This window comes from Anticarsia gemmatalis, chromosome 7, assembly GCF_050436995.1.
Source record: "Anticarsia gemmatalis isolate Benzon Research Colony breed Stoneville strain chromosome 7, ilAntGemm2 primary, whole genome shotgun sequence".
NCBI classification, from domain to species: domain Eukaryota; kingdom Metazoa; phylum Arthropoda; class Insecta; order Lepidoptera; family Erebidae; genus Anticarsia; species Anticarsia gemmatalis.
The window spans coordinates 8,392,667-8,413,358 of record NC_134751.1 but is presented as its reverse complement, the minus strand read 5'-3'; the positions used below and the strand labels follow the sequence as shown (position 1 = coordinate 8,413,358).

Sequence of the window (20,692 nt, the reverse complement as noted above, 5' to 3'; positions counted from 1 at the left end):
CTACTGGTTCGATTTAAAAAAATCTTTCAGTTTTAGATAGCCCATTTATCGAGGAAGGCTATAGGCTATATATCATCAAGCTACGACCAATAGGAGCAGAGCAGCAGTAAAAAAATGTTACAAAAACGGGGAAAATTTTGACGCATTCTCTCTTATGTGACGCAAGCGAAGTTGCGCGGGTCAGCTAGTAATTAATATATCTATCCTAATATTATAAAGCTGAAGAGTTTGTTTGTTTGTTTGTTTGTTTGTTTGTTTGAACGCGCTAATCTCGGGAACTACTGGTCCGATTTGAAAAATTCTTTCAGTGTTAGATAGCCCATTTATCGAGGAAGGCTATAGGCTATATATCATCACGCTACGACTAATAGGAGCAGAGTAACAGGGAAAAATGTTACAAAAACGGGGAAAATTTTGACCCATTCTCTCTTATGTGACGCAAGCGAAGTTGCGCAGGTCAGCTAGTTGTAAATATACAAGGTATATGGGGTTAAAACTATCGTAACAGACAGACCTCGTCCTTATATCAATTATGATGACGATGATCTAAGCAAACTTGCACACACTGGTTCCATAATACGGCAAGATTAGTTTGAAGTATGGAAGAGCAATTAAATCATTAGCCTGAATCTATCAGCTAACCAAAACTGGCACTTCTATTCTAAAAATTGAAAGTCATTTATGTTCCATACGTTAAGGCACGAAATAAATATTATTAACAAGTTATAAACAAGCATTGATAGCTGAGTGATCTAAGCATGCACGTAAGTTGTCGACGGTTCGAACCCGAAGCAATAACACAACAATATCTTTTCGAAGATATGTGGGTGTTATAAATAATAATCACCTGTTCCAACGGTAAAGGAAACATAGTGATGAAACTTAACATGGCGGCATGCAACGTTCTCTATTCGCACTGGCCACCGTGGTGGACTCAAGGCCTATTTCCTCTCTCACTGCGTGAGAAGACTCTTGCCCAGTAAAAAATAAATTCAACCCATTCAGCATGTGATAATAATTTCTAATACACACATCTATACTAATCTATACTAATATTATAAAGCTGAAGAGTTTGTTTGTTTGTTTGTTTGTTTGAACGCGCTAATCTCAGGAACTACTGGTCCGATTTGAAAAATTATTTCGGTGTTAGATAGTCCATTTATCGAGGAAGGTTATAAGCTATCATTACGCTACGACCAATAGGAGCAGAGTAGCAATAAAAAATGTTACTAAAACGGGGAGAATAGTGACCCAATCTCTCTTTATGTGACGCAAGCGAAGTTGCCGGGTCAGCTAGTAACTTCTAAAAGTCATTGGTGTGTTGCCTCGGATTCGAACTTGCGACAACTTGCGTGGGAGGTGCCAACTATAACTGCTCAGTAATAGTTTTAAAAAAAATATTAAATAGCTTAACCTTACAAAGTCGAAACGGTAAGCCTAAGAGACTAAAGTCTAAGAAGCCGGCAACTGTAGGGGATGAAGTCATAACGTGTAGTTAGTGGTTTTCTACAATGCGACACAGGTAAAGTAGCGGGGGACCGTTGCATGCAAGTTGCGCTAAGTGGAACTTTATGCGAGACGGCTCAGTAGGGTTTCAGTTTTATGCTTTTAGTTACTAATGCAGAATCATGATTTTTACTTAAACAACAATTTTTATCATCATACAGATTATTCTTATCTTTTTTCTACGCCTTGCTTCTAGTTAATTTAAAAAAGATGGTAAGAATCTGTTTCCAAATAAGTAGGCGGCATAATAATCAGTGTTTACTTTTTTAACGAATCCGGCTTATGCTTGGTGGTAGAGGATGTACAGGTGATATGAAAAGTTATGAAGTTTACTATGTAATGGGCAGTTACGATCCTAATGTTACATTTACATAAGTACATTGTAATAAATATTTATTATAAAGTTAAATATTATAACAGAGCACTAGTTTATTTCAACTGGATTATTCGGGTACTAGGGGAATACGATGACGTATGAAGGCCTTGCCAAGTGACAAATTATCCTGAATAACGAAAAGGTATTACTTACTCTAAACCACGAAACAACAGTGTAGAGAAAACTCACGTTCAACATTATAAATGTGTCGTAATAATTCGTATGTATTGCTCCGACTTTCAAGTGTATGCAGTGCACGAACTAGTAATTTGGACGTGAACGTATTATAGACAGGACGTGGGTACATTGAGTATTAAGAATTCAACACTATAGCCATCTCTGTCAGCTCTCAACTATTTATGTTCTTTGGAGTACAACACTAATCTGAATTTGTGAGCCCATTTAATAACGAATACACCCCTAACTAGGTTTTTAATACACCTCTGTGTATACTTTATTTAGCCCAAAATAATATTACGGTTATAAAACTGCGTCATTGTTGAAAAAATGGATTGCGATCCAATAACAGTAGAATATAAAATTTAAAAGAATATATTAATGCGCACTCTGTTTACTTCTCTCAAAACTGTTTTACCAGTGTACAGTGTTAATTGTTACGAGAAGATTGATCAGGTTTGCCCATTGATAGGTTTTGAAGCAAGGCTTGTTTAAATAAATTGATTACATAGGTCTTAAATTCGTCCAATATTCTTCCTTTTTGAAAACAGTGAAATTGATAAGGATGATTTTTATATGCCGAAGCTAAGTCTCACTTCACCAAATGTCTGTTTTTGTTTTCTAATATTCTGAATTATTTAGATACATACACAAATGCAGAATTCCGAATCTTGGTGTAAGTTCCGAGTCTTTTTACCGTATAATACTAACAGATATATAAAAACCTATCACCACTTCCAATTTAATTTACCTGATAGTATTCTGACAACAATTAATTACTTGATGTGTTTATTTCCTATGTATTTAATAATTATATATGCTATGTGTATGCATGTGCCTAAAGTACCGCATGGTTATATTTATAGCAAAACATGTCGTAAAATTGCAGTTTAAATTAATGTCAGTATGTATTTCTTTTCAGGTAAGTGTCGTCAGAATTTTCGAGAAGTTTTATGCTCATGTAAAATCGATGCTACCCGCGACGTCTTGGAAACGGTGAGCAAGCATATACGTAACTCTCATAATTATGCGACTTTAAGAAAACGATAGAAATAAGTCTTCACCCCATCTCGAGTAATATAATAGTTTAGGTACGACAAAAACGAGATTATCTCAAGAGTCCAGTATTTGAGTGGCGGACCGTGCGTAGACTATCGTAGGCCGTAGGCAGGCTACACATGCTACACAGCTACGAGTCTACGGCGCATTACAAATACAAGTTTCAAGTTTACAACACGAATACTTGAAAGTATGTTTTACAGTGCGTAATTAATTAGTTTTGTGTTCTTTATTTAATTAAAAATGTACATTAACAGAGTTTAATTAATTGACAACAAAATATAAATACAAAGTCAGAACTTTGTTTACTGAATACTTTTAGCTGTAAATGAGAACGGTAAAATTCTAATCAGAATGTATACGTATAAAAGTTAGATGGTTAAGCTTATATCGCTCTATTTGTTATCAAAAGGTGACTCGCTGAGGGGACCTCATTCTCCGAGTATCAAACACGCGATACCTTTTCCACGCGTATTGGAACTTTTCGCGGTTTCGGTTTTCCTTTCAGTGATGTTTGTTTTGGCGTAATAGCGCTGTATACTTCTTTGTAGGTATATTTATCTAAAAATTTAAGTATGGTTATAAAATCATGGGCTCAAACGTCTGTTAGTTTCAGCAATTAATAAATAGTCACCTGTTTTTTCATAATCTAACGTACAGATATCAATATAAAGAATTAGTTAAATATTGGTTACAATAAACGTAATATTTACCTATTTTTATCAATTATCATACTGATTTTTCACCTGATATTTTTCAGAATAACGGTATTAATAAAGAAATGTTTTTTATCGATAACGTCCAGTTGTGGTTTAACGACAGACTGATTTTTAAAATATTCTAAATCGATGCCTAAATTAGCAAGAACTGGATAACATTTTACTGTAGCGGTCCGAAGTTTATTTATGAATAATTCTGGCTAATTAGACCCAGAATAAAAATACATATTTTTTCAACATTATAATTATGGTGACTGCGGTACAGGTTGATTTTAATTGCTAATGAGTTATAAAATTATGCGTTTAATTTACGCGACGTGATAACAGTCGGAGTTGTTTTTTTTTATAATACCTATTCCATTGTTATAATAAGATTTACTTACGAGTGGCACCCATGTGAAATTCTGTATACAATTTTGTATTTATATATTAACTCTGCTTTGTTTATATAAATCCGTGTATGCAAAATAAGTGATTATATTTTTTTATGCTGTGTGGGAAAAACATGAAGTCCTTTGATTGATATCATAACGTTATCGAATAAAATATTTAACAACGAAGTGAGCTTAGTAGAAGGCAGGTTGTTGTAGGCAATTACTACTTTCATAATTTCTTAGTTCTGGCATCCAATGTTGTTGTTACTAGTGGCTTTAATATAATGTGCAATTTATAACGCTTGGTTTCGCTGAATATTTAATAGCACCTGAGAGCGCTCACGTGGAATACGTCAGTATTCGTGTCGAGTGCGATTAGACATCTTTTAACGCGATCGTACGAGCTTCGATAAACACTTAGGTGCCCTTAAAGTGTGGGACGGTATGTTAGGAATTTAAGGCATCGGGCGCGGAGCGAGAGCGGCGCGGGGGCGCGGCCGCCCGCCCTAGCTCCACACGAGTGGCAGCCAGCCGACAGTCAGCTTCGCGGCCTGCGTGCGGTGGGCACGCGTTTCGTTTCGGCTTCCGACTCCCGCGAGTACGACTCACGTAAACACGCTGCGTGTGCGGTTTCGCATAATCCGCACCTGTAACGGACAATTTTTAATGACTACGAATTACAGAGTTATTTTCTGTGAGTGAAAACCATAGACTTGGAAGAGTTGGTGGTGCTGCCACGAGCGCCATGTGTGGTGGTCACCATGCGGGCGCCTGTGCCGGCTAACCGCTCACATTGCACGCTACAAACCTCACGTGTCTTGGTAAGTATGCATTTATAATAATATATTTAGTATTTTTTTTATATTGCCACTGTGATTAAAATATGAACTGAAAATACAAAACTTTCTCTACTAATAAATTATTATCTGATAAAAATACGATTGTAAATAATGTATTTAGAAATGATATTGCTTTATAACATGTCGATCCTTGCTATAGTCACCGTAATTTCTAATATACAGTAAACGCGTAGGTAATAGAGCCTAAGTCGGACAAAGATAGTGAGGACTTGTGTGCACCTTTAATGTTTTAAATTGGTAAAGTTTTTTCCAGACATTGATTTAGATTCTTATATGAGTCTTAAAATCAAGTCTTTTTCCAAGTGATTAAAAGAGAGGGAGAAGTGCCTAATATTTGGTAAAACGATATTAAAAAGTTGAACGAATATCTAGAAAAATATACTTATTATTACTTATTGGAAGACAAATATTTCCGTATTCAGGTGAGGGCTGTAGAGGGATTGACATTCATAGTTCCAACTCAATTTCAGTTTGCGAAGGCCGCTGAATTGATCACATTATAAATTCCTTATGAAACTTACTCAATTCCTACAGTTGGTCGGCAGGTACACGGATACATAATTTTAACGTCATTATTAAAACAACACGGATTGCTCCTCAAACAATAGTTTGGATATTGCTGTAACTATTTTCGTCTCATAACACAGATGTAGCTGAAGATACATTTTATATCTAAGCGACTATAAACCTGAATATAACTCAGTTTTTCACCGGAAAGAATACGAGCCACGTTTCAACTAAATGTTTATCTACGCTAAACTAAAAATGTGTTGTTATTGCAATATATATGCGAGCTTTCAACACTTTGATATTTTACGAGTTGAAATTATAACAATACGTCGGATGGTTAATGAGGTGCGACCTCTACCATCATTTCACAAAGTGAGTGTCAGGCAGCAGGCAGCTAACAATTCCTACGTTACTTAGGTACTATTGCTATCTACTTTGTGCGTATTCGGTTTTGTAATTATAACACTTTGACAGCGGTCCGTTTTAGCGGGCGGACCTTTTTCATGTATAAATTAACGTACGATTACAAAAACATTTCGGCTTTATCAAGTTTCCAAAACTAACAATGATTAGACTTTTTTGTAACGGTACATTAATAATGGTTCAATAATTTATGTTAGTTTCCTATATTATAGATTAGATGATCAGTAGGGAAAAATGTACAGATAGATATTTTTATGGACGTAATAGTCGTGTTAGTAATTATTATGATGTACACTGTACAATCAAAGTACATGTTACAGGTATACGACGTTAGGCTGTTATTTAGTTTACACAAAGTAGGTACGAAATCTAATAATATATGCGAGAAAGCCATAAACTTTCTTACATTTTGATGTAGAAACATGAATTCATTATTATACAAAGTTAAATATCTGAAACTCGTTTTTAAACTCAAAGGAGTTTTCTTTGTAATAAATTAGGGAAAAATATATTGTAAAGATCGTTGTTATATCCTCTATAGAGCGATTCAAATGCTAATAGTTAGGTCCATGTATATTTTCCTTGTATTTTGATATGCATTAAAATTAATCTAAATCAATTTCCTCATCTGTAAAAGAGTTACAGACAGCCAGAGTTACTTTCTTCCTTACATTAGTATTATAATAAATGCTTTTGCTAAGTTATTTTACTGGAATTCTTCTTACTTAAATTGTATAATACCTACAGTTGCTATAAAAATAGAATTTCATTTAGGATCAAGTTCCTATGTGGTAATGCTGAGCCTTACTGAAGCGTATATCCCTCGTCTCAGTTTATTTACCTTATCTCACGCACTAGCCCTACCCAATGCCCAATTAGGCTTTTATCCGCGTAATCCTTGGATTTCAGCGATTCTGGTTCCATGATATCCTCACAGGTGAAGCATTCCGATACACGGTATACTTTTTCTATTATAATGCTTTAACAATAGAAAAATATGTATATACAGAAACAAAAATAATGTGTACACATATTCACACATGTTTTTGCATAAAACATAATGTGTATAAAAATAATCAACAACCTAGATAAAAAATACATTTGGACTTTTCGCTACTTTCCATCGAGAACTACAAAATTAATCGAATACAATTTCGTGGATTCAATTTATTCGTATTACGACTCTCTAACTTAGGTAAAAGGAATAATTAATACTTTGCACAAAAGTTTAAAAAGCCAGTGTATTGTGCAATATACTACGCTTTATTAGGATTGTGTAACAATTTAAATACTTACACTTCTTACTACTTACCTACTTACTTCGTACTACCGATCAATACCAAAATATCAAAATATATCCCATCTAAAATTATATTTGTAATAATTTTGTTAGGTTGACAATAATTTGTATTATCTGTTGATTCATGTCTTATACACAAATATAGAGTAAAGAGCCATTTTTCTTCCCTTCATTAGTAGTTAGCGGGAGCCGGGTGGTCTCGAAATGATATCCGCTTCAGTCATCTCGTTACTGCGTTTCAGCCAACCTTAAATACAAGTGGCTTATAATTACATTAAACATTGAGTTATGAGAAATGTTTATAAAATAAACGGTAGATCACAGCGCAAATATAATTAGTTCCTCGATAAAGCAAATTAAGTAAAAATCAAGTATTGACCTGTACCTATAAATATTTTTATGAGTGCCTTATTCAATATTGAACGTTCGCTTGAAAGATTTTTACTGATGAATGAGTTTCTAAAGGTGATTCGTCAATGCACGTTTTTTCAAGAAAATGGATTAAATCGGTGAATAATTTTATGTATATTTGCTGGTAGCTTTGATGTATACCGGTCACATTATAATAAGCTGAGTCAAACATCGAATCGTATTTTGTCAAATCTTGACTGTTGCCGTGCAAAGTTGACGGAATTCGGCGTTATTTTGTTAATAAAATACATACATGATTAATAGATCCGGAATAGCTTTGACCGCATTAATAATCCAACGAGTTAGTTTTTTTTGTTGCCGTTTACGTAGATAAACGTTTTTTTTATCTTCTGTTAATTCATTATATGTAAATTGACAAATGAATGGTGACCCACGTATATAACTCATCGCGCAACTCATATAACTCATTTCGTATTACGGTTGGGTACACGTGAGGTACATATACACACTTTCCAGAACGGCATGGCGGCTTTGTAAACATGTTGGCCTTTATCAATGAGCCCTAATTACTCATTGCGAATGAACGGAGCCAGAAACAATTTGATATAACACGCTGATTGTTATTTCACGCAACGGTCTATGGTTGTAACCATTTGTTCTAGTTAACCAAATTATAATTATGTTAGAAGAGCTTATATAACCGACAAAAATGTTTGAACTCGCCGAAATAGTCTCGTTTGTAATGATTAAAGTCGATTTGATGTGAAATGTTTTATACAGAATCACACAACATTTGACTATGAAGTCATAGCCATCAAAATATAGCAACGATGATGTTTCCGTACGTTGTTTGTTTACCATCAATCATTGTATGTAGGATGTGTGCGTAAAGCCGGCGACGTACATACGCTAAGATTTTAATAAACCTTCATTTATTATGAGCGTACTTTGGGTCCAAGTTATAACGATTCCTTTGTTCTGCTTAAATGTGCTCAGACAGAGATAGACAAATAAGAGGAAATATGTTTACGAGCAGTCCAATATAATGATAAAATATTGCTTGCTGTCATGGTAGGCTACCGCATGTACGGAAGCGGCTTAAGAAGCGACGGTACCCAGCAACTAGCAGCCCACACTACTGACCACGTACCACGACGTAGTCTTGACCGTGGTGCCCGAACCTTGATGTATTAAATATATCTGTCTACAGCTGTTATTGTATTTATTTTAGTATTCACAACTTCATAAATTATTATAATGATAAGAGATGCGATTGTTATAGCCATTATAAATTCTATCTTTATTCTGTGCTCTGAGCCGGTCTCTTGATTCCAATTACACAATTTTAATACAGATAATATTCGGACCGAATCCGAGTTGATTCAGAGACGTGACTGAAATAGATATTTGATTAAAACACATATAGAATCTATGATTTCAAACTTCCATTATATTAATAATAAACATCAAACTGTAGTACATTTCCACGATTTTATACTTACAAATTTTATATTTATAATTTTGATATTTTTAATAGTTTTTGCTGCGATTAAATGAATGGATGTGGTTACAATTAAACAATGATAATTTAATGTATAATAAGTTCATATTTGAGTGTAATAAAATAAAACTCTATTATATCGTAGGTAATTTAAAGTAGTAACTGGTATGTTCTTGTGTATACTTAGATAAGTAATAATATTAGGTTGATCAGTGAGTCAGTAGTGTACGTTTACATTATGCGCTCAAAGAAAAACACGAGAAAGCTCTCTAATGTGAGTAGTTCACGTAGCACGCTAAGAGTTACACTGAATTCTATAAAATTACATTTACATTGTTGAAACTTGAGTTACGTGCCAGTATATCCAAAGAATATCCTAAAATTTTATGATGTTCTTACTTTTTACAAAATTCCTATGAAAATTGGACGAACAGGAATGCTACGGTATGCAAACCTAGAGAATAAAAAATAACATTTATTAATAAAACTTTATTTATATCATCGGCAACTTGATTTGAGAATATGAAGTATTTTTTGGTAAGGTATACCTACGTACCGACAGTTTGTTTTACAAGTTCAAGAACCGTGAGCTTTGCCGAGAGTATTCCACGAAGTTATGGACGTCTATAGTAGGTACCTAACCTTATAATTAAATTATTAAATTGTGCGTAGCAACAGCGACGTTGGAATGGTAGATTTTCTCGCGAATATTCACATTAACGATGGTAATGAATCTTATCTAATTTACTAACACGTATACTACTAGATAATCAGAGATCAGTTACGCATCGGTACATCTTTATAGTAGACAAAATATATTGAAAATAACTTCTATTACTATTTTCGTTTCGTGCCTAGTTTTCAGATAAGACCACTTACAATATTGTGCCGTATATCATATGTAGTGCTTCTTTCCACATACTAGTATTTTGTGTAACTAGGCATTACCAATATTCTCGTACCAATGAAATCTCTTACAAGAGTTGATATCTACGATAATATTCACAAATTATTTATTACCCGGATTAATATTATTGTTTAAAAATATTTACTTTGAGATGCATCTGAGAGATACGAATAAAATAATTTATGTTCGCATAAACATAATGATAATTAAGTTTAATTGTTCTCGGTAATTTTAATTATATAATTGAGTAATTAAATTATACGACAAAATTAAAAATATAATTTGAGTTGTTGTTTTGATTCGATAAAGAACATGACATCATAACAAATACATACACAACATAGTTTAATATGTAGAAAACAATTGTAGTCATTTTAAACTAACATTAAATTCAGCAACGGCAAGGGTCGGTTTTCTTACCATAGCTTTTCTTCCAGCTAGAGATAGGATTGTTACTTTGCTTACAATACTGACTGCGACGAAGCAAATCAAAATAACTATTAATTCAGTTTATTTTAATTTTCCCCACAATACTAAGAAAAAAGAATCAAATTATCAGCATTTAATACATTGTTTTTAGGACCTGAATCAATTTTGACCTCTTTAATTATGTTTTGGGACTGATGGGTAGAAGGAGACTTTAATATGCTACTATTTGTTTAGCAATTAGAATGGATGCTAGTAATGATTTCCTTGGACGTCCCAATTTAACATATTGCCGACTTCGAACGTACGTGTATGTGGCTAACTAAAGAAGCAGTCCCGTTTAAGCAATCAGCTCCTCAAATATTCTGACTAGTTGATTTAGCAATTAGAAGCCTCAACTACGCCATTCAGCTTCTGCACTGAATATATGTAAATATGCACATGAGGTACCTACGGACTCGGAAACCTAATCCAGCTACACTGAAATAGTTTTCTACAAATACTTGAAACTTGTGTTAAATCTGCTGTCTACCAGATTGTAAAATATTAAGCATGGTTAACGGTTACCCAGGTACTATATATATTAAATATGATTTAAGCATTACTCACGATTTTGTCGCAATATGCGGCCTGAGGTACAATTAAATACACCGATAACACTAACAAAAAAACAAAAGAGGATTCATAGTTAAGTCAAACTTTTTATTTAATGCCTGGCCACTTTTCGCGGAAAAAAAGATCGGGATGCCTTTAAATACATATTTTTTTAAATTACTTTTTTATTTAATTGGCATCGACAACATTTTTAACACGGCCTCGGCCAGTATTCATGTATTTTATATCGAAAAGAGTTGTTATATATTTTTTATATAAGGAATATAGATAGCGTGTAGAAATTTTCAATATTTTGCAAATAAAATATCAATCTGCTTACTATCTAGAAAGTGATTTTAGTATATAGTGGAGATATTTAGATATAGTGGGATTTCTGATTAATATATGCGGTTCAGATAATTTCCATAATAATAGAAATATAAATTGTTTGCTGTCTCCTCTGTGAATACAATGCGATAAAATCATTTAGAGCTTCTAAATAAATGTTGTTTCTACAGATATTACGTAGCGAGGTGTCTGATTTCTGTTTAGAATTCAAAATTATTATATTATGTAAGCACAAACCGATGTAATGGTTGGAGGTTTACGAGCCTGTTTGTTTGTAAACTATTTTACCAAATTAACTTCTTGTTTGAATGCTTTTGACAGAATAGTATTTTGGGTCACGTTTAATTAAATCATAATTTGCACACTTTGCCAAATATGTACATAATGATCACCAAAATAGAACATAGCGAGTATATTTTATTATAATAACGATTATGATTAATATTGTAATTCAGTATAAATGGTGTATATTAATGAAATAATTTGATCTGAGTATTACTTGTTACCATGTATTAGAATTCAGAGAATGCGTTTGTTGTACGTTCTAGTATTTTATTCCCTTTACAACGCAAATTCGTGGGCGGCTCCGCCCATAAATTTAATTTAAACCATTATTGTAGTACCTATTTGTGTTCGATTCATAGTTGGCTAGCTATGTGTTTATCTTGTGGGCACTTTCGCTAACGTTTTGCTTGAAAGTCGATACAGTGAAGCAACGCGATGACGTCAATGTTGCTTTATGATTCAATCTGCTGTTAACTGAGCTCTCGCCCAGCTGAGTGCAGCCCGCTCTAAATATATCCTAACAATTTTACTTGTACACATTTCATCTTACGTCAAATTTCCTGATGGCGCCTCTACACCTGTACTATCCGAGCAATATTCATTCGTTCGCGCGTAAATTTGTTCTGTGAGCGAGTAGCGCTACGTTCTAGCGTTTTTGTCTTTTAAATAATAAGCACGAGTGATACAACCTCCAATTTTAATGATGCGAAAGTATACAGATCGATTTTCATTGTTACTAACGTCGGCGTTACATTATGCCCAGGTGAACGACCGCACGACAGTATATACCTAATATCTTATACAAATTTACCAGCCAATCGAAATTGGTTACAGATACCTAAAGCTAAACGTAATTTTATATATACTTATAGCAAAAATAACACGCATTTCTATTCTTTATAGTTAGTGCGAAAACTTGAAGTGAAAAACCCAAATTGGATATCTTAACGTAAGGAATACCGAGCCGAGTATGTGTTATACAGAAACACATTGAGCCACGTAAACAGTACATTCGTTGCTTACACAATTTATTTATAGATTACCTAGAAATATAGTTTTTTATATTGCTTTGTTTTCCGAACTGACCCTCAGTAATGAGTGTACACACCTGTCCGAGTAGTGACGACATTCTCCATACATTATTATAAACTAGCGATCCAACGTGGTTATACGTAGATGAGCTCTACTTTTTACAAACTTTTATACATGCTTTTAGAACTCAAAAATGCATTTTCAATAGTTTGATTGGCAATTTTTAAATTATTTTTGTTTTCCGTAATAGAAATGGATTATTGGGCGTTAATTTTGATCTCTTATCGTAAATAAATGCAGCATACAAAATATTTAAGAGTTTAATTCCTAAATATAGAATCATTTCAGAATTGTTTACATTTCTCCGTTAATTCATGCGAGTATATTTAAATAATCCAATTTTAATAGTATCTATGTTTTTCCTATGTTAATAGATCTAAACAAACAAAGACATACAAATACATTTTGTTTTATGCTATGTGTGAGGTGTATCGCATGTCCTATTTGTTAGAAACTAAAACCTTTGCGTGGGCAGTGAATTATAGATGTTTAGCCAAGGGCTTTGGGAATGCAACCTGCTCCACTAGTGGGTGTGATATTTATGTGCAAAATTATACATTATTCTTTGTATTGTAAGTCTATAACACAGCCATTTTTATTGAGGTGACAATTTAACACTCCTTTTTAAACATAGTCAACAAAAATGAGCTTCAGCATTTACCATAAATTGACAAATAATTTATACTACCAATTCTAGTAAAAACCTTACAAGATAGAGATAAGAAGTCAAAGACAAAACCTAAATATGTCCTGGAGGAATTGTAGAATCTTAGAATAAACAATAATTCTTTGATTTATAGTGGTCTATCCATATCTACATACACATACTAAGTGAGTATCTGTGGGCCAGTATATCATGGGTCGCAAACGGGTCGATTGCTTGCTTCTTCACGTCATTCAAATGACGGATCCATGTTAATAGGGGTCTTCCGAGGCGAATCTAATCTCCCCAGGGTTGATCTCGTTGGCGACTTTTTTAACAAAACAACGGCATGGAAAATCCCCACTAGGTGCTTAGCATGGCTCATAGTCATATGTTAATACGAGTCTTTTGTAATATTAACTATATAATGAATCTTTCCATCCTGCTATGTCTTTACTGCGTGAATTCCAGACTGTTTCGGTTAAAAGTGTACCTAACGACGGAATTACTACCTAATCAATAATGCAAAGCTCTTATTGGTCCCCAAAGTCCGCTAGAATTCTGATAAATATTGAAAGTAGTTCGAGCTTCGGTTTTTGACTTTGATAAAATATGTATCATAAAAACTCGTAGGCAAATACATTGATGGAGGTCCACGTTACAAGAACTGTTCGGTAAAACGACAACCCTATTTTGATATATATTCGTTCGACACGTTCCTTTATAAAATACCCGACACCCTTCTCCATGTCATCATATTTCATTCAAACAATTAGGTACTTTTCCTCGACAGTCTTGAATTTTTTAGTTGTTCGGCCTTGCAAGGTACATATGTATGTCAAACAAAATGATAACATTATTCAAAAGAAACAACAAACTATTTGTGTATGTTTGGATTAGTTATTTTAAAGTAAACAATATACTTTGTGAACAACACCTGGTAACACCCCTGCCTGGAGTAAAACGTACACTCAAAATACATAGCGAGTATGTTAGTGGGTCGCGCCGTCCTATTCTATATTCGTCCTTGATCAATTATTAAGTCCTACGGCTGTCCCTAACACGTGTCAAGAATTACATGTACAAATACAAATCACATTGTTTTATTACTCACACGCTATTGTGCGAGAACTTTTGTTTCATTTTTTAAATCATACGAATCATTGATACAATTTATTCATATTAACTATTCAGTTGTCTGTCTGACTTATAGCTCTTTGATATATTCAGGTTCAGTCTCTTGGGGGAGAAAAGCTCCAAGTTATAGCATTTATTATCGGGCCAAGCACTTAACGCAATTAATATACATAGCTCATCAGTTATCATACATTGTGTCATTAAATACGTCCCGCTGAGAACTGTCAAAAGGGTAGACATAACAAGTTTTAAAATAAACACCTTTATTCTGTTATTTTTATACCCACTGGATTTTTCATATAACAAACAATATTGTATCTATTTTCGAACGGGTATAATAATATAATAATTTTGTTCGGCAAACAAGTAGGTTGTTATAACTAATCAAGTCCCGAAATTAATCATTAACGAGAATTTACATTGAACTTAGTTTAATAGAATCTTTGTTCACATTATGTTGTTAGAACTACATGTCTATTATTATAAGATTTGGGAATAATACTCGGTGGCTTACTACTAAATCGGGTCTTATGAATTTATGAGCCGACTCTCTCCGGGAATATTTTTGGCTCATCGAAGTGCAAATTCAGCCTAGACACACATATATAGGCGTATATTTATCTAAAGGGACTCATAGAGAAGCGGCTTATGCGATGGTTTCAGATCCTTTAGCGTGGGCTGTTGGAATATCTAATGCTTTCGAGTGTTGTGTACTGGAAGTATTAAATATACAACCATCTACCTACTTATCGATTCTTATAATACACCTATTAATTTTATAGGACTGCTCTATTTTTGTCGACCCTTTTTATTTAATGCACCGCGTTTGGCAAATAGTTACAAAATGTATTTGGAATCGAGATGAAAATAAGTTTAATTTTACTGACCTTTTACTTGGACTTTTAAAGCGAGGACGGCGTATTGGCATCATTAAAGTATAAGTACTAAGGGAAGATTACTGATGAGTTGCAAAATGTGTGTAATTAAGCGCGGTAATTATTTTCCACTAAAGTGGGAGGAACGGATACGAACAATTGACTGACTCTAGCGAAAGAATTTTGAAGTAAGTTCTGCATAAAATGTCGCTATTGTAGATTTTATTTCCCACTCTATAAAAATATTGCATCGAAATTACAGCAGCTACTAAATAAAGCGGATGTAGATTAAATATGATGCTCGCGTATTTTCATTGACTATTAATAAAAACATGTGTATTTTTCTCTTTTTTTGCACAACAAAAACGTGTTAAAACAAATCTAAAAGCTATGTTTAAAATAAAAATAAATCAACGGAGCTTACAATATTCTGTGTAAATAGCACTCGAAAGCGTATTGTAGGTAAGAAGTACGCGTTAGTAGCTGAGATACGAATGTTTGCCGACATGCTTCAATGACTCCATCCAGGACGATTAAGACTGTTGACTTGAATCTGTGAAAGTATTGATTCATCCACGTTAAAGTGCCCCGGAGATGGCAAAAATAGAATCAGAGTTTTCCGCTGTGAGGGTTTGGAATATCTCGCCGCGAATCGAGAGACAAGACTGGGTATAACGAGCCGGCAAACAACCGATATAAACGAGTAAACGACTTGTTTGTCCTTTCGACACATTGGCCATGGCTGTTTAGCGCCATGCCCCTCAGTGTCTCAGCCGCTGATAATGAGGCAACTTCGACATTCGCACTGAATACCCAACACCTATTTACGTCGCGTTAACATTACGATCAACCTAATTTCTTCACTCGTTTGTGTAAAGTAAGGAAATTACTTGCGATAAATATCTCAAGTACTTACTTACTCGAAATGTTGTATGATAAAATGAGTTGCACACAATTCAAGTTCCTATTTTGCACTTGCCAAGGTTTTTCTCTATGTTGTTAATATTTTACTTTACCCACGCCTTTTTTCGATTTTTTCCTTAATTTTTAAAATTCTGTAGAACACGATTTAATACTAAATTAATAAATAAATACTAAACTTAGTGAGTTTTGTGAGAATCTTAAATTATGCATGAATTCTTATTCTATCTAGTGCTTAATACTAGCACATATACTTACATGATAGAAGATGAATCGATCAAGGTTAATGAACGATGTGACGCAACCAATCACAATGTTATCAGTTGGCACCTAACGCTAATTTAGCGACTAAATACTTAGTACCTGTTGATAGACCACGATTACAACGACATAATGTAATCAGCGATATCAATGACCATCCGCTTGTTGTATATCAGCCAAGTGAGATAATTGCGTTGACTGTGAGCTGCCGCTGGCTATTACGCCAAATATACATATACCCAACTAGAAATAAAAGCCTTTTTCAATACATTCTTCTATGTAATGTGTTACACATTACGATAGTAGCAAAGTATTCATAAAATTAGAAGGTGCTATTTTTATAAAATATTCATGTTTTCAATTGTTGTTTGTCAGCATAGTATCAGGGCGGTCTTTGACTTGCCGTATCTACTTAAGTTCAATTTATATTACGAGATGAAATATAGGTATAATACGAGTACGGTGTAAATACAGAAAGCGCGTTCTAAGAGGTGTAATGCGAGTTAACGATTTCATTCAAGTTGAAAGTATGAAAGCCATATCAAAAGCGCTCGTTAGATTCAAATTATACCGACTCACTTGGCTTTGTTCGAGGCCAAATTGATGGCCTTATCACAACAGCGCGGGCGTTCAGTCCTAATCATGGAGGAAGATTGTAAAAAAACGAATGTCTTCTTCACCGCTCACAAAACCGATTCTTACGACTGTAATGAATAAAACTCGGCGTATTTAAACTTCACCGAGTCATATATCTTTTCTTTATCTGGTTCACTTTGAGACAAGACAGATTGAGGTCGTATGTAAGACGTCTCAACTTTTTGGTAAAATAAGATTTGTAGCGGTGGAGACTGCACTATGCGCAATCAGCAAAAAGTACAGACCCTTTATGCAGTTTTACCATTGTTATAATACCATTTAAGTTGTGATCATTATACTTTGTACGCTTTAATTACGAAAATTACCTTGATATGAGTAATTGGGACATTCATAATCAAAGTTCGTAACGTAATTCATAAATATACTCTTATCATGTGCCAACTTTGTACCGGAATAACATGGATATAGATTGATTACCTCATTTCGTTTAGGATTTAGTGCCCGTTCCCAATGAAATATTATGTTTTATGTTCCAAAATATTTGTAACAACAAACCTAGTAAACTATGTTGTTATCTTCTGTACAATATCTACTTACATAGTTTTGTTATTTGAGTGCATGTTATTCTTTTGTTGATGATTTCTCCCACGCCATTGCAATCAACATGTGAATTTGATTGCCGTGGCCTGCTGCGTGCACACCGACTACATCAACAGCGTGCCTACAACAAACACATCATGTTTGAGTTCATTCACACACGGTGCGATTGTGATCATCCTCATTAATGACAAAAACCCATTCAACGAAATAAACAACGCGTATTTTTTTACCCCACTCTACAATTAACATTTTAAAGAGAAACATGTACCGTCTGAATATGCAGATGATTTCTGAATAACATCAGATAAAAGCAATCCTTAAAATAATGTAATCGATAGATATAACCTTTTTACGAATATACGACTTGAATGATAAAGGAGAAGTCTGAATATCAAACAAACCATTTGAAATAGGCATAATTTTCACAAATAATATCATGAAATAATACAGAGTAAATCTTGACCTATTACTTACGATAACATAACATTATATTATACATGAATGCAAATTTTTATTGATATAAAAGTCCCTTTTGGGATTAAGTTACAACGTGCTTTTGTTTACACTCAGGTAGGTTTCAACAACGTTTGATCCAAAATAAATATTGTGTTTCAGTTGCCCGCGGCATCATGTACTTAGATCTAAGTACATGTATCGTGAACATTCTACATTGTTACGGCAATATAATGTTAGATACTGTAGTTTTGGATCTAGATTTATACGAAGTAATCATATCATAATTTTAATGAATCATTTTTTTATTGCAACACAAAATACAAATAAAATCTACAACGGAAATGACTAACGAAAGTATTAACTTCATTATACCTGATCGGAAAACATCACGTGATAGTTTAATAAAATTATGAATTGTGATAACTTCACTTCCTAGTTTATATGTCACGATTACAATCTATGTTGGAGTGTTTGATAAGTAGGTAAATCGCATATAAATAATAACTGGTTCTGTATAAAATGCGCCGTCCTTTGAGAGTGGCATTTTCTAAACGCTCACATTGGCTCTGTCTTCATTTATTATTGCTATGTCTTCGACGAACATCCTTGCTTCTCGCTCGAAATCTTAGATGTTTTATTGGATTTCCACTGACTGCAAAAACCTGTACGTCTCGCCGCTGGAATTTCAACGTTTTCAGTGAATGTGCATTTTTTACAGTCATCAATTTGTACTCAATGAGCTCGGAATAAATGTATTAAAATACGTACATATTTTAAGCTGAATGTCATTTTGTAACAAGGTAATTTAATTTTGCATGAATGTACGAATGGCGTGAAATTGTGTTTCATATTCATAAAATCTCGGCTTCGTTTAATGATTGATTGATCAACTGCGTGTAGAATACTTAATAGTTAATTGAGAGTGTTGTAAATGTTATTTAATTGGATAACTCAGTAAATTCTACGCGCGGCTGAGTAGGTTCGCGAGCTCTAATCAATCACACTTAGTATTCCAGTTCAAAAACCAAAGTATGCGTAGTTCAGTAGTTGTACAGTTAAGCTAGAAATGTGGTAAATCAACAATGCATTTCGCATTCATAACTGTATGCGATAGCGCTACAAAACTTTCGTCAAAGGACATGAAAGCTTGTGATTTCGGTTACCCTTTTCAAATACAGCAAATTAACTTTAGACATAGGCATAATATGACATAGGATCGGCTAGTAGCTTACGTTGGAATTTATTTCTTTGATCAGGAATCGAAACCAATACACTTGATGAAGGTAAGATGGACTCGTCATCACACGTGCAGGCAATGAATCTTAGACATATGTCGATACAGACTTATGTGTGTATGTGTATGTACACGGGACATCGGAGTGCGTTGATATGAATTTACGAGTGTAACTCTGGTGTCTCAAGACCGCATATTGTAGGCATATCGAATCAGAACTAATATAATGGCCCTTGAGTTGTTAAGCTTGCTCTTCTATTGCATAGAGTCAACAACGTACCTATCACGTAACATAAAACGTCTGTGATATGATAATCGAGGAGTCTCACAAAGAACATATTTATTACTATTTATAATAAAATACGAGTGCCTTTGTGTTGCGTGTAAGGTGAGAGCGAAAACGCGTGTACAATCGGTGTCATAAATATGTAAACACACTCAATACGTGAAAACCTGGCGCTTACAAAAGGCTCAATAGATTGTGCACTTTTGACGATATTAGGATATATTATTTATACTTATTTATGTCATGTTTGTACCCAACTTTGATACTCCCAAGCGTAAGGTGTTTACCCAAGAAAATTTGTTTTATTTTATAAGCTAGTACTGTCTCACTAACAGACATTCTCGAGGAATATAAGTAACTAGCTGACCCGCGCAACTTCGCTTGCGTCACCTAAGAGAATGGGTCAAAATTTTCCCCGTTTTTGTAACATTTTTCGTTGCTACTCCGCTCCTAATGACCGTAGCGTGATGTTATATAGCCTATAACCTTCCTCGATAAATGGGCTATCTAACAAGAATTTTTCAAATCGGACCAGTAGTTCCTGAGATTAGCGCGTTCAAACAAACAAACAAACAAACAAACAAACAAACAAACAAACTCTTCCGCTTTATAATATTAGTATAGATTAAAAATTCGTTTATAAAAACCTCAGTAACTTAGAGACACAACAAGAAATAGGCAATCACATACATTTCAGCGCTTCAAATGAACTGCAATTTCTCATCCGCTACAAGTTTAAATTAATATGTACTCTCACGATTCGCGTTGATTATTTTGAATACATGTTTTACAATGTTTTATTATCTTTATGATGTTAGTGTTTAAAAGAAGAAACTGCACTCTTAAACTACGC

At 34.0% G+C, this 20,692-nt stretch overlaps 1 protein-coding gene across 5 annotated transcripts in view; it reads left to right on the top strand.

Annotated features, from left to right (window-relative positions):
- The window catches only part of rdgA (retinal degeneration A), a 117,556-nt gene that overhangs the window by 1,106 nt on the left and 95,758 nt on the right, over positions 1-20,692 (top strand). For 4 of the 5 annotated variants that reach the window (XM_076116892.1, XM_076116891.1, XM_076116888.1 and 1 more), the window contains exon 2: positions 2,982-5,032. The exons of the other annotated variant lie outside the window; for it this stretch is intronic. The gene's annotated coding sequence lies outside the window, so the exon portion shown is untranslated. The remainder of the gene's footprint in view (positions 1-2,981; positions 5,033-20,692) is intronic. 5 annotated transcript variants of the gene reach the window in all.